Below are 13789 nucleotides of genomic sequence, written 5' to 3' on the forward strand. Positions count from 1 at the left end.
TGGTGCCAGGCACTTAGTGAGCACTTGATGAATATAGACTATTTCCTCTACTGAGATTAAATCACCAGCCCTTTAACGTACATCAATTAACTGGCTGTTTTCTCGATTGGCTGCTTGGCAGCATCTGGTGCTTTGAAGGTAAGTGGAGAAGGAGGACTTGGAAACAAGGGGAAATTGGTTTGGACCGCAGGTGGCAAACACAAGGCCCATGGGCGGAATCCGGCCCTCCACCTTGTTTTATCCAGCCCCGGCACCCGCACCTTGTTTCTACCCACAGCAGCACTGAACTTTTTGCCCCTAGTTGAAGAGTAGTTACATTTATACAGTCCTAAAGTGACATTCGGCCCTTTGAAGGCAACCATGAGGCTGATGTGGTCCCGGTGAAAATGAGTCTGACCCCCCTGGCTTAGACCAAGGAAATAGAAAGTGACAACCAGAAACGCATCGGCAAGACCCAGAGCGTCGGCCGTTCTTCCAACAAGACGTGAACCCTGTGCAACTCACACACGTGCAGGGCCAGGGAGTGGGGAGCTCAGGGCATGAGCAGGGGCAACACTTTCTTTTGGTCAGACACCCTTTGAGTGCTAAATTGTGGATAACTTTTAAAGCTGGGCAGTCTCTCTACTTTGATGTAGAGAGAAAAATGCCATGATGAAAAGTGAATAAAATTTTAAGTATCCCTTTGGAATGCAAATGCATGGAACTGGCAGTATGATAGAGAGTAAACTATCATAGAGTTTAAAGTAAACTCTTGCACCTGCCAGTTTACTTTAAAAATAAAGTATTTCCAACCTGCGATACTGCATTGTCAGTAATGAAGTGCTTGCCCCATACCTCAACCCCCCTTCCCAAGAGCAGCTGGAACAGCAAGCAGTAGGGCTGGGGGAGGTCGTCAGTTCGGTCTTTTCCTCCCTCCCAAGCACATGAGCATACGCACATTTGGACTTTTGGAAACTCCTTCAAGTGGCCCTGTTGACAGCACCTAGGTTACCAGGTACGAAGAACACAGTGAAGCACCCTTAGAATTGGTACAGGTGTCTGCAGTGGAGGGCAGAGCACCAAAGATTCTGTGGGAGGGAACACAGTGGGAATTGGAATAATGACTAAGTCTGCCCACACTGGACTAAGAGCTTTACACACATCATTTCAATTAACACTTTCAGCAACCCAAAGAGATGGAGGTTTTATAAAGCCCATTTTGCAGATGAACAAACAGAGTAACCAGCCAAGTTCCCAATCCTAACATGTGGACGCCCCTCAGCTGGACTCCCTGGCTCTACTATGTACAGCACCCTCAGCACGAGCCCCGTTTCTCAGAGCGAGCGGGAGAGTTTGGGTCAAATTGCTTGAGCATGGCATCGAATGGCAAAGTGACTTAAAAGACACAAGCTTCTTGGGTCAACGCAGTACTTGGCATTCAAGAGACATTTGTGAACTGGGCTTTTGAAGGGAGTTTCAGACACAGGGTAGAGGTGGGTGGGAAACCACAGTCTGGGCCCCCACGCACAGCCGAATTCCCCCCACCACAGGAAACCACACTGGCAGGTTCATAGGTGTGAGCTGTGAATTCTGAGCTCCCTGTCCTACCCAGGAGTGGTCTGGGAGAGGCAGCCTTGCTGCCCCTGGGGCACTTGTCAGAAATGCCCAGCCTCAGCTCCACCCCATAGCGACTGACTCAGAACCCGCATCTTAACTAGCCTCCCAGGTGACTCGGTCAAGAGGCCCCGCCCTGGCTCAGCAACCCTCCAGCAAGGAAAAGTGCCAGTCCTCATCCTCGCCAGTCTGGAGAAGAAGCTCCTTCTTCCTGCTCTAGGTGTAAGGGGAGTGACGCCACATGCTGTCCTAACCTCCTTCTGTTTGAAGGGCCATCAAAGGGAGTGGGAGGCAGGCTCCTGGTGGGCAGCGTTTCCAGGAAGTTCCAACCCCTGTGGGCACCCATGTGACCTCTTTGTGTCAGGACTCACCAACCTGAGGGTGTCAGAGGAGCTCTTCCTCCCAGCGTGACCAGGCAGTGACAAACACACCACATGGAAGGAAATCAGTGAATAATTCTCGATTTCTGAAGTGAGTCACACAGGTCTTTCTTGGAGACTTTGCTCCAGATGATTAGACTTGCAGTTTCTGTTTCTTTTTTTCTTTAGTTTTTCTTTTTCTTTTTTAAATTGAATTTATTGGGTTGACAGTGGTTGATAAAATTGTATAGGTTCCAGGTGTACGGTTCTGTAACATATCACCTGTGTATTGTATTGTGCGCTCACCACCCCAAGTGGGTTTCTGTTTCTTAACCCAGACCACACTGTTAACGGACACCTAGAGAGTGTCCCCCAAAGTACAGGGTGCTGGTGGTCCCTGTCGCACTTCACACAGAAATAATATTACATTGTTACCACTTTTGGTAAGATAAACGACAGGTAAATCGCCTCTGTAAACATGGACTGTGGTGTTTTGTTAACTACTGCAGTCAGAAACCAATCACCATTCGCTCCAGAGACCCTCATTCCCCGCTCTCGCCCTCCCACTCCCTTACTGTCTGTCTCCCATTGGCTGTGGCTTTCAGTGGTGACCAATGGTGGCCGGCCCTGTCTGTTGCTAGAGCACCTATTATTGGCACTGTGTACGATTAATAGTGGTATTATTTGCCACTATTGTGGTATTATCTGCCCACTTTATAGATGAGGAAATTGAGGCTCCAGAAGTCAAGTTGTCCACGGCCACATGTCTGGAAAGCCCCGGAGGACTGGAATATGGACCTGACAGGGATTCTAAAGCCCAGGGTCTCTCCCTCTCTACCTGGCTGCTTCCACTGCACTTGCCTCCTTGTGGAATTTTAGGTGAGAGACATGCTGAGCTGAGTAGGGAATTGAGTGGCTGGGTGTCTTTGGTTTCTCTAAATCACACCGTACGGTGGCTGTCAACTCCAGTTCGGTGTCCGCCGGGTGCCAGCTCATGAACCACCAAGGGGCAAAAAGAGGACCCCACCACCAACACTACCACCCTGGGAGGATTATCTGAGCCTATAAAGTTTAGTGTAACTCCTTCCTGTTAGCTTTCTACTGGCTCTGTTCAGAAACACAGATAAGGTAACGTGATAAAGCACCTCTGCATTTGAAACTGAGACAAGTAGTGGCCCTTTGCTCTTGGGACCAACCAGGACGAGAGCCAGACAATGGGGGCATAGAACGGTGGGCAGGAAAAAGAAAGCCAGTCAAAGAAAAGAGTGGCAGAGGAGCTGATCCAAGTTTCAACCACCCTACTATTTACAGGTGAGACAGTCCCCAGAGGAGAGAGGATCCAAACCCAGACCCACAATGATTCAGCACTTACTTGTTCCGGGGCACGCTATTCAGTCTGCCCCCAGGACACCAGAAGTCGAGTCTGCTACAAGTCTTTCACAGTAGAGCTCTCGGAGGGAATCTTTGCTTACTATCTGAAATGTGAGTCCTCGGCCTGATCAGTGTGGCTCAGTTGGTTGAGCGTTGTCCTGCAAAGTGAAAGGTCGCAGGTTTGATTCCCAGTCAGGACACAGGTCTGGGTTGTAGGCCCAGTCCCTGATTGGGGCGCATACGAGAGGTAGCCAATCAACATTTCGCACACTTCAATGTCTCTCTCCCTCTCTTTCTCCCTCCCTTCTCCTCTCTCCTCTTTCCTGGCCCAGCTCTCCCCGCATCCTCCTCAGGGCATCTTCCTTCTCTAAAGCCCTCCTCCACCCTCAGAGGCTTACCCCTTCATAAGAATCACCTGGCAAACTTGACCACACAGATTCCAGGCTCCTCTCCTATATGCCTGGATTGCAAATATCCATGTAGAGACCATGAGACCCAGTGTTTAAGAAGATCCCACATGTCTTTATGATCAAACATGTTTAGGACACCGTGGACTGTACTTCTCTGTAGTCTGGTACTACTAATTCACCCCAGAGATTGCTACAGCCCCCAAAGCCACCCACTCCTATCCTGTGACAACACCTTCAATGCCCCAGCCTCAAAGTTCTCTGACCTCCAAAGTCCAGCAGCATGCCCCTGTGCTCCACATCACTGCCTGCTCCCTCCCACCCCACCTCCCCCCAGGGAACTCAGCTTCCCTGCCACACAGTGCACAGCAGGAGCTCTTTTCTGCCTACACCCCCTTATCTACCCACACCCTCGATCCCTGGCTCCTGGCCCCTGAACACTGTCCTTTCACCTTCCTCATCTTCCTGGCCTATAGCTCCTCCTGAGCTTCTCTCTTTCTTCCCTGAACATTTGGAACCATCATTGAGCACATGAGCTACTTCGTTGCTAGTCTGAACCCATACCCTTCTGCTATACTTAACTTGGCAGACCTTAGATTAACTCATCCACCTCCTTCTTTCCTACACCCAGGGAGCTGGAATATGACATCATCAGAGGAACCCCCACAATCCTGCAGGCTTACCCCACCACGAATACATGATCTTCAACCTTGATTGAACTTGAGTCCAACTAGAAGTTGAGGCCATAAGGCCATATGACTTCGGCTTCCCACTCTTTTCCTACAATAGACTTGACATCACAGTCACCCTCTCCACCTGTCCCTCCAACTGCAGAGGATCAGGTCTCTGTTCACCATGAAGCCATCTGGTATGTACTTGACTCCATCCGTTCCATTCCCTCCCTCTCTCCATCAGTCACCCTCTTTCTCTTGAGTCTGTAACCCTTCTCTCCCAGCTGATGTTTCTAGCTCAGCAAGCTGCTCAAGTTTTCCTCATCCAAAACATCTTTCCTGACTTTATACTTCACTTTACCTTCTGATTTCTTTCTTCCTCCTTCCCTCCTCTCTCCCTCTTTCTTTCCCTTCCTTCCTTCCTTTTTTCCTCCCTTCCGTTTCTTTCTTTTCTTTCTTCCTCCCTTCCATTTCTTTCTCTTCTTTTCTCCAGAGGCTGTGCAGTTTTCTGTGTTATTGACCTTTCTGCTACATTTCACACTGGTGACCACTTCCTCCTTTAGGAGTCTTCCTGCTTCCTTGACCTGAGATCCCATTTTCCTTGACCTTCCTACCTCTCTGGAAGTTTCCAGTCTGTCTTCCCTTAGGTCCCACCAACCATCTTGAAGGTGGATGTACGCAGGTCCTGAACTGAGCCCATTCTTTCTAGTCATCACACCCTCTTCCATAGTTTTATTTTATTTTTTTCTTTTTGAATTTATTGGGCTGACATTGGTTAACAAAATTATACAGTTTTCAGGTGCACAATTCTATCACACATTATCTGTACACTGTACTGTGTCTTCACCACCCAAGTCAAGTCTCCGTTCATCACCATGGACCCCACTATACCCTCCTCCACCTCGCCCACAACTTCTCTCCCCGGCAATCACCACACTGTCCATAATTTTAATGCAACATGCTTCTTGAGCTTTACTTTTCACATACAAATGCTCCGCTAAATGTTAACTTTGGCAGAGATGGTTCGAAATGAGCACATCCCACACCTAATTCACCCCAAAGCCAGCTCTTCTTTCTCCTATATCCTACATCAAATGGTACATCCATCCAGCTAGTTGCCTGGGAATCATCCCAGGTCCCGGTCTCTCCATCACTGCCCCCCACAAGCTTGCACACACAGCCAGCAGTTCACCAAGTCCTGGAGACCTTATGTCTAAATATTCTTCAAACTCATATCCCCCTCCCCTCCTCCCCATCCTCTGCAGTAGAGGCTGCTACCCTCTCTCACCTGGACTCCCACACCCTCCCAGCTGGCCTCCCTGCCTCCTACTCACCCTCTCCAAGCAGTCTTCCACTCAGGCGCCTGAGTGATCTCCCTACAATGCAAGCCTCATCCCAACTCACCATTGTTTAAAGCACTCAAGGGCTGCTTGCCCCCCACAAGCTACAGCCCAAACTCCTGAGGATGGCTCCTCTAAACTCATTACATCGTTTCATCCTTCTGTGTCACCGCTCACAGCTTCTTTCCTCCTCTCTCTGAACAACTCTCAGCTTCCCTCCTCCCTCAGCCCATGCATCATGTCCCCACAACTTTTTTCCTGGTTCTATGTGACCGGGTTAGGGCGCCCCAAAAGTGTTCCTGTGATGGACTTTCACTGATGTGCATGACACCTGTAACACCTACAAATTACAGTGGAGAATTCAGCTCTTAACTGTGAAAGAGAGAAAGCTGGAGGGCAGTTTTGCAGGTTCACAGCCTCTCCCCACCCCTAGTGTTGCCATAGTGACCCAGTCTTGGTTCTCCCATGTACCAGGGACGGGGACTGGAGCCAGCTCTCCCCTCCCTTTGCCTCTCAGGTGAAGGAAGGGACCACCCAGGGACCAGCCCACTTCTATCTCTGCTCTTCGAAGGGAGTGGCCTCTCAGGCAATTGGCAAAGCTACCAGAAACTTGGCTTTGAACCATTCACATCTAACAGGTGGTCCAGACATCCTGGCAGAGACTGTGGGTTTAGAGAGCGGGAGAGGTGGAATCATAAACTGCCATGTTGTCAGCCCACCCTGACCTAAGGGCCAGGATGCTGGCCGTGAGGGAACACTGTTCCTGTGGAGGTCCTCACGGGAGCAGGACACGAGTCCACATTCCTGCCCTTCTCAGGAATCCTGAGAGGTCAGAGCAGGCCTTCATGAGGGCTGCTTACAAGCCTATTTGCCAGTCCTTCTTGGAGGAAGAGCGAATAGACTGAGACCAATTCCAGAAGCCCCAGAACTCTAGGGCGAGTTCTGAACAAAGCAGAGGGGAGTCCCACACAGTCTCTGCAGGAGCTCCTTGGATAGGCAGAGTTTGGCACTGTTAGAGGAGGCGGGAGAACCCGGCCTGGCGTGCTGTATAACATCAGAGAAAACACTCTTAACCTGGACTTCCTGAGCCCTTCAAATGTCCTCTCATCCAGCCCTGGTGGGAACGGGTCGCAAGCTCCTCCAAAGGCAGGGCTAGAAAAGCTGATAGTGCCAGGCTGTCTTTTGCAACCTACTGAGAGCTGGCCCCGCTATGGGAAGGACCACAGTGGAGCAAGAGCAGCAAGTTCAGAGGAGACAGTGGCAAAAGCAGCCTAGCCATTCCAGACCGTTGATGTACAGTTATACAGGCTGTTCACTGAACAAGTGTGCTCGGCTGATGGAGCAAATGGGGCTGAAATCCAGCCCTTGGGTGCATTTGCTAAGCTGCTCGTCCTGGTGCAGACCTGCATCTGCTGGGAGAAGGAGGTGCCTGTTTGTAATTTGCAAAAAGACACTATTTGGGATTGCTATGACATTGATGGAGAAGACCTTGGCAGCAGCAATGAGAAAGCTCAGAAGAGTGCAAGAGGATCCCAGGAACTGGCAGAAGATGAAAAGGGCTTTGGTAACCCCAGGCCCCCCACTAGGAGGGGAATCCTAATTTCAGCCTATAGAGATGCTGCCCAGGGCCATGACTGTACCCTACTTCTCCCTGCCACCCCTTCACCACCATCCCCATCCCTCCCAGCTCACCTCTAGCCATCCAAGGCCTCCATCGCCAGAGGAAAAGAAGGCTTAAAACCCCTAAAACACATGGGTTTTTTAACCTGTGTCACCCACAAAGCATCTCCATCAGGGAAAGAGAAATCAAAATAACGAAGAGAAGCCTGAGGAGTTTTGCCTTCGCAACTGAAGCCATCTTCCCACGACGTTCTCCCTTCCTGTTCACACTTCAGCACTCTCAGGGGAAAGCTCTTTGCTTCCCCCAAGGATTTTTATACGGGTGAAATCATTGCTTTAAAGCTGTACCTTGTGAAGGGGAGGAAAGGTGGGTGGAAGAATTCATGACCTGATTACCTCTGAGCCAGCAAGGAAGGACCTTCTTTCCCTTCAGCCAGCTTCTCAACCCACTGCTGAACCAAGGCGTCATCACTCAGGGAATACGTGCCAAGGCCCGCAGTGTAGCTAATAAAGTGTGTGAGCAGGAAGGGGCTGTAAACAATAACAGCAGTGTTTCCTGCGTGCTTGTTATATAACAGCCAAGCACTGTTCCAGGGACATTTTGTAGACACCCGTTTAATCCTCATACGCGTGTGCATAAGTACAAATGAGGAAGCTGAGACCCAGGAAGGTGACTGAACTTGCCCAGTCTCTCAGCTCTGATGAAGGGGACCTGAGATCAAACTCACACAGCCTGGCTCCTAGACGCTGCCCTGCCTCTCTAAGATGGTCTCTCCTAGCTGCCCCCATTCCATTTTACAGGGGAGGAAACAGGCCGGGCAGGCCGGGGAGTTGCCCACCAGCCAAGGGCAGAGCCAGGCCCCATGCCGGGTTTTCTGGAGCTCTTCTTGCCCAGCACACCCAAGACTCGGGGCACTGATGGTACTTCATTTAACTCGGACTTCATATTCCACGTAATGCTCTGAACTAGAAAATTCGTAAACACCGATTTATCTGTCCGACCTTCTTCTGTGCTTGAGCACCCCCGCTGGGCTCAGGAAAGGCTAAATATAGCTTCCATTAAATTCTTTATCTCTCCCCTCCTCAGCAGGCAGATCCAAACAGGAGCCAGGAGGAACGTGGCACCTCTCACGTCCAGCAGTGCTGGGAATGACTGTAAGCACTCCCTGCAAGGCCGGCAAATATTTTGATAATCTTTTCCCTACAGGAGTCTCCTGTGGAGAACAAATGGACACAGGAGTGATCTCTCAGCAGATTCCACAGGAAGGAACATTACATCAGTGGAGGGGATTTTTGGCTCTCAGATCTTTTGGGAAGGAAAGCAGATTCGGAGGCAGGGCAGGCTAGACGGCTGCTGTGTCCCTGCCCCCAGAGTAGGGCAGGGCTGCGGGAGCCCTCAGTGGGAGGTAAAGGGGGCGGTGGGCAGAAGTGCAGCCTTCAGTTGGCCAAACCTGGCCTTGAGGACCTGCTCTGCTGCTTAGAGCCATGTGACCTAGGGCAAATGTCTTCTCCTCTTTCTGGTCCTTAGTTGCCCTACTGTGATACGGAGATAAAGGGAGTACTCACCTCTTGGATTGGCCCCTGAAACTTAGAAACAGCAATGTCAAGGAAGCCTGGAGCACCTGGCCTGGCACTGCTCACGAACCACAGACACCATCAACAAGTGGAGGTCCTTCGCTTTCCTTGGAACGAGCCCAGGGGGTGTGTTCCCTGCTGTCACTCGTCCCCTTTATTGAGCTTCTCTTAGAGGGCATGAAGCCTGTCACCTGACCCAAAATGCGACTTCTAGGGAAGAGGAAGAGCCCTGAGTGATGGGATATGCCATGGACACAGGCTCCCCAGGTTGGAATGGAAGTCGGGGGCCCATCCCCATGGACAACCATTTCCCCACACGTGTCAGGTTGGCTGGGCAAGGAGAAAGGCCCACAGGCTCCTGGCATGGGGCATTTCTCCACAAAGGCATGTTATTTTGAACCAGATAAATCAAAATGAATAAACGTGTATAAAAAGCAAAACACTACAAAGCCATTGGGACAAAAAAGGTGTGGCACAGACAGAGCAGCGCGGAGTGGAGCCCAGCTGGCAGGCAGCAGGAGGCCTGTTTCACGTGGCCGTCTCTGCCGCCTTCTCAAGCCCACTCTCTGCTCCCACCTCCAGGGCTTCTTTCAGAAGATGAACTTGCTTCTACTGTTGGTGCCCACAGGCTCTCCAGGACATGGAGGATGACCATGGGGCCCAACATCCTGCTGGTGACTTGCCAGTCACGTAGTGGATATCTGAGGCAGAAGAGCCACTTCCGGTGTCCCTGAGCCACCAGCCATCCAAGCCAACAACTGATGTCTGTCGGGCAGATGTGTCCTCCACTGACCCAGACAGGGGGCTTGGCTAATGTTGCTGTGGAACCCAGGCCATGCCTGAGCCCACGGTTTGGAGTGGGGTGAGGGGTAACACACATTTTATCCACAAAAAAAACCCAACCTTTCTTAAAGGTATTGACCTGTTCCACACGCACTTTAGAAAAGAAATTCTCATGATGGAAAGTCTCCGGGCCAAGACACGTGCCCCACCCCACCCCGTCCCGAATATCCACACCAGATATGCGGACCCCTTCCCGAAGCCACTGCAACAGATCCCTTCCCGAAGCCACAACCCCTGCTAATGATTCCTTCACACAGTCCAAGAATCCTGTTTGAGATTATGGGAAGAACATGTGTGTCTAGGTGGAGATGTATGTGTGGGAGGCGGGCAAGTATGCATGTAGGGAGAGAATATTGACAAGCAATCCAATCACATGGACCAGAAAGAAGTCTTTAAATAAAACTGCAGACCACCTATCTCCTCCCTGTGCCCCCAACTTATCAGCTCAGGGTCAGGTGAGTTCTCTGACCAGCTCAGCACAGCAAGCTGTCCCCAGACCCAGCACCTGGTGTAGAGTGACAGAAGAGATTGTCATGGCCACCAGGCCCTGAAGTAAGTCCCTGCCTCCATCTGGAGTCCCTGGGCTTAGGCGCTGTGGGGACAGGAACGTTGCCCGTCCCTGACCTGGGTCTGCTGCTCCGGGAACAGAGCTCTCTCAGACACTCTCTCCAAGCCAAAACACTTCATTAAGACCGGAGGTCAGATAACAGCCCCAGCCCTCTTTGGAAACCTCACACCAGGTGGTAGCACTGGACCAACCAGGTCCCAGCCCTCCCAGGAGCCCCGGGCATCGTGTTTCAACGTCTGCTTCAGCTACTCCCACAGGAAGGAGAGGGCTTGCTCCCACCTTGTTCTTAATTTCAAGAATACTGTTGCTCCCTCAGGAATACTCATGTTTTCACTGCAGTCAGAGTGGCGGCTGCCTACGCACTTCAGAGACTTCAGACCTGATCCCAGTCAAGCCCTTGGGGTCTCTGGGAGGCAGACCAACAGGACTGGAGCTCAGCAAAGGGGACATTGCTTTCTGCCGCCGGGCCTGGCCTGGGGCGGGCGCCTGACGGAAGCACTCTGGCTACGCCCTGCCATAGTGCAAAAATGGCTGCTCAGAAGTTACAGGGAATGGAATTCGGGGCAGGTCAAGCCTCCTTTAGTTGCCAGAGGGGAGGGAGGTAGATTACAGAAACAATCTGTGCAGCGAGGCGTCTTATTTGGAGAAATGAAGGATACACTCATGAAATAGAAAACTATTTTTAAAAACGATCTGTTTTTAAAGATCAGCTGTGTGTGTGTGTATTTGGGATTTTTAAAAAGTGAAACATCTGAGCAGTCTTTCCAATTATATGTACATATAATGATAATGTATGTCCCATTTTTATAATGCACTATGGTTTACGAAGTATTTTTGTATGCTCATTCACCCATTCATTCATTCAACAGACCATGAGGCCCTACAAAGACCCAGACATGTTCCTTGGTGAGACACAGCGCTGAACAAGGCAGCTAAGACCCCCCACTGCCACTGAGTTTGCGTTCCAGCTGGGGAGACAGACCGTAAACAGCAGGTGATGAACCAGCAAGGTAAGTTCAGGGAGGAAGAAGTACTTCGAAGATGAAAAAGTCAGGTAAGGGGATAGAGCTGCCTGCTCAACGTGGCAGCCATCAGCCACTCTGGTGATTTAAATTTAAGTCTAAAATTATACAAAATTAAACATTTAGTTCTATTTGAAGTGCTGAAAGCCACCTGTGGCTAGTGCCTAGTAGGGTAAATAAAGAACATTTCAGTGAGCCAGAGAGTGACTTGGGACTGATTGAGACTGGGTGGTCAGGAAGGCCCTTCGAAGGAGGTACTCTGAGTTGAAATCCCCGAACAAGAAGGAACCAACAGCTCAGACCTGGGTGGGGGTGGGTGGCATGGGCAGAGTTCCAGGCCCTCTAGGGCAGAGGCCCAAGTGTAGGCGTGAATTTGGCAAATTTGGGGAACAGAAAGGAGGTCAGCGTGACTGGAGTACAATGAGCCGGAAGGTGTGGAAAACGGAGAAGGGTGACATGGGTCAACAGTAGCAGCGAAAGCGGCTGGTGGCTGTTCCACACTCACCATCGTCCGGCATCTCTGAAGTCTTACCGGCACGTTACCTTCCTTTGTGGATGAGAACACTGAGACACACAGAGTTAATCACGCTTCGCCAAAGTCACACAACCACTGAAGAGACAGAGCTGGTTTCAGCTGGGCGTGTGGGCTTGGGACACTCAGGCTCTGTGCTGCCCTGGCCCTCCCTAGACATGCCGGGTATGAACACCCTTGGGGGAGGGGACCCTGTCCGGTGTGACAGGAAGTCCTTGCAAGTTTTCAGGCAGGAGACTGTTCCAATCTGCACTTTTGAGTGACTGATCTCCCCATAGAGGGGAGAATGATTGTTGGGGAAGCTGCCACGTTAACCCCGGCAGAGGCAGGACTGGGGCTCTGACGGGACGGCAGCACGTCTTGGTTTTGGTTTTTAAAGCCTCTTGGGCATTGTGCATTTATTTTTTCATGACTTACTTTTCTTCAAGGACTTTGGTAGATAAATCAATGCACCTTTTCTTTTCTTAAATAAAAAAAACCAACTTAATACTAATTGACTGATAGGGAAGCCAGTTTTTGCCAATCTTAACCTAATTCCACTTAAAGCACTTTTTCTATGTTCTTTAGACTGTTATCAAATTAAAGCAATGGTTTTCCTGAACTGGGAGGTTGGCTTGGGCTCCACCAGGGGTGTTTCCAGCCGGAAGAAGGGGAGAAGTCTGGGTGTGGGCAGGAAGCCAGGGCATGGGGATTCTGTGGGGACGAGAACTGCATGGGCTGCACAGCACCTAACCACCCCGACCGTGAGCATTCAGACAGGCGGGGACCTCGGTGACAGTCACAGCTCCCCAGGCCAATTTATGCTACGATATTGACTCTGGATGGAGTATCTGTGTGTTCCAGGTTCTTTCCTAAAAGACAGAATAAAGGCAAACTGACAGACCTCCCAGGGAGGAATGCATGAATGTTATTTCATATAAATCTTCTCTGAGTTCTTGCAAACAGTTGCCTAAGGTGCTTATATAAAATACAACCTGTAATCACCTCCATCATCAAATTCTTTAACACTCCCCCTCATAAAATTCTTGTTACTTCAGACCTTCTCTTCCCAGAAGTGATGGGAGAAGGGGAGTAAGATGGCTCAACTAGAGCCTACCTTCTAGCCACAGCTACCTTCTGAGGCCCAGAGTGTGCTGGTCTGTTTGAGGTACAGGTTCAAGTCAAGGTCATTGCCATGCAGTGTTCCCCACATGGTACGCCCTTTCCCCTACGTCAGGTTACCTAACCTCTCCAGGGCTCCCTTTCTTCCTCACTAAAAAGAAGGTAATTATTGTTAATGATTGTGCTGTTGTGAGAATTAAATAAGTTAAAATTAAATAAGTAAAACAGAACAATTGTCATTGTTAGCTATGACTTCATATTATTATTGCTGAGAGGGAGAGGACAGGAAACCCAGAATCAAGGCTACGATAAGTAAGGATCCAGAAATCGCCCAGAAAGCAATGGCCCTGGAGCCTCTATGGGTTAGTCAGGGGATTCTCCTAAGCTTTGGTGTCCCAGAAGTCACTTCGTAGGCCAGATCAACGTGACCCCCCAGCCTGGCCCCAGTTTCCAGTGGCTCAGCATCGCCGAGCTCAGGGGCACAACAGCAGCAGGCGGACATTCCTGCCTTGCCCGTTCCCCACCTCCTGAGGCTGGCTTGGGTCGAATGCAGCAGCTCCTTCAGAGTACAAAGGAAAGGCCTTCCCAGTTTGGCGTGAGGAAGTTACGCTAGCGCTAGCTCGGGCAGGGCCTGGGCGGCTTCCCGTGGTTTTGCCAGGGGTGAGTAACCCCAGAGGCTGATTGGCCCCAGGTCTGTGGCCTCTCTCCTGGGATCGCCTTCCTGGGGCTGTGGAGCTAACACTGCCCCACCCACCCAGAAGCTTCTTCGAGGGTTGTCTCAACAGCT

General features: G+C 50.6%; 1 protein-coding gene across 1 annotated transcript in view; it reads right to left on the minus strand.

Annotated features, from left to right (window-relative positions):
• BCAR3 (BCAR3 adaptor protein, NSP family member) overlaps nucleotides 1-3429 on the minus strand; it is a 116895-nt gene extending 113466 nt beyond the window's left edge. The window contains exon 1 of the mRNA XM_037045518.1: nucleotides 3325-3429. The gene's annotated coding sequence lies outside the window, so the exon portion shown is untranslated. The remainder of the gene's footprint in view (nucleotides 1-3324) is intronic.
• Between the last annotated feature and the right edge of the window lie 10360 nt (nucleotides 3430-13789).

This window comes from Sturnira hondurensis, unplaced genomic scaffold, assembly GCF_014824575.4.
Source record: "Sturnira hondurensis isolate 20B ecotype Veracruz unplaced genomic scaffold, ASM1482457v3 Scaffold0004322, whole genome shotgun sequence".
In the NCBI taxonomy this organism is placed as follows: domain Eukaryota; kingdom Metazoa; phylum Chordata; class Mammalia; order Chiroptera; family Phyllostomidae; genus Sturnira; species Sturnira hondurensis.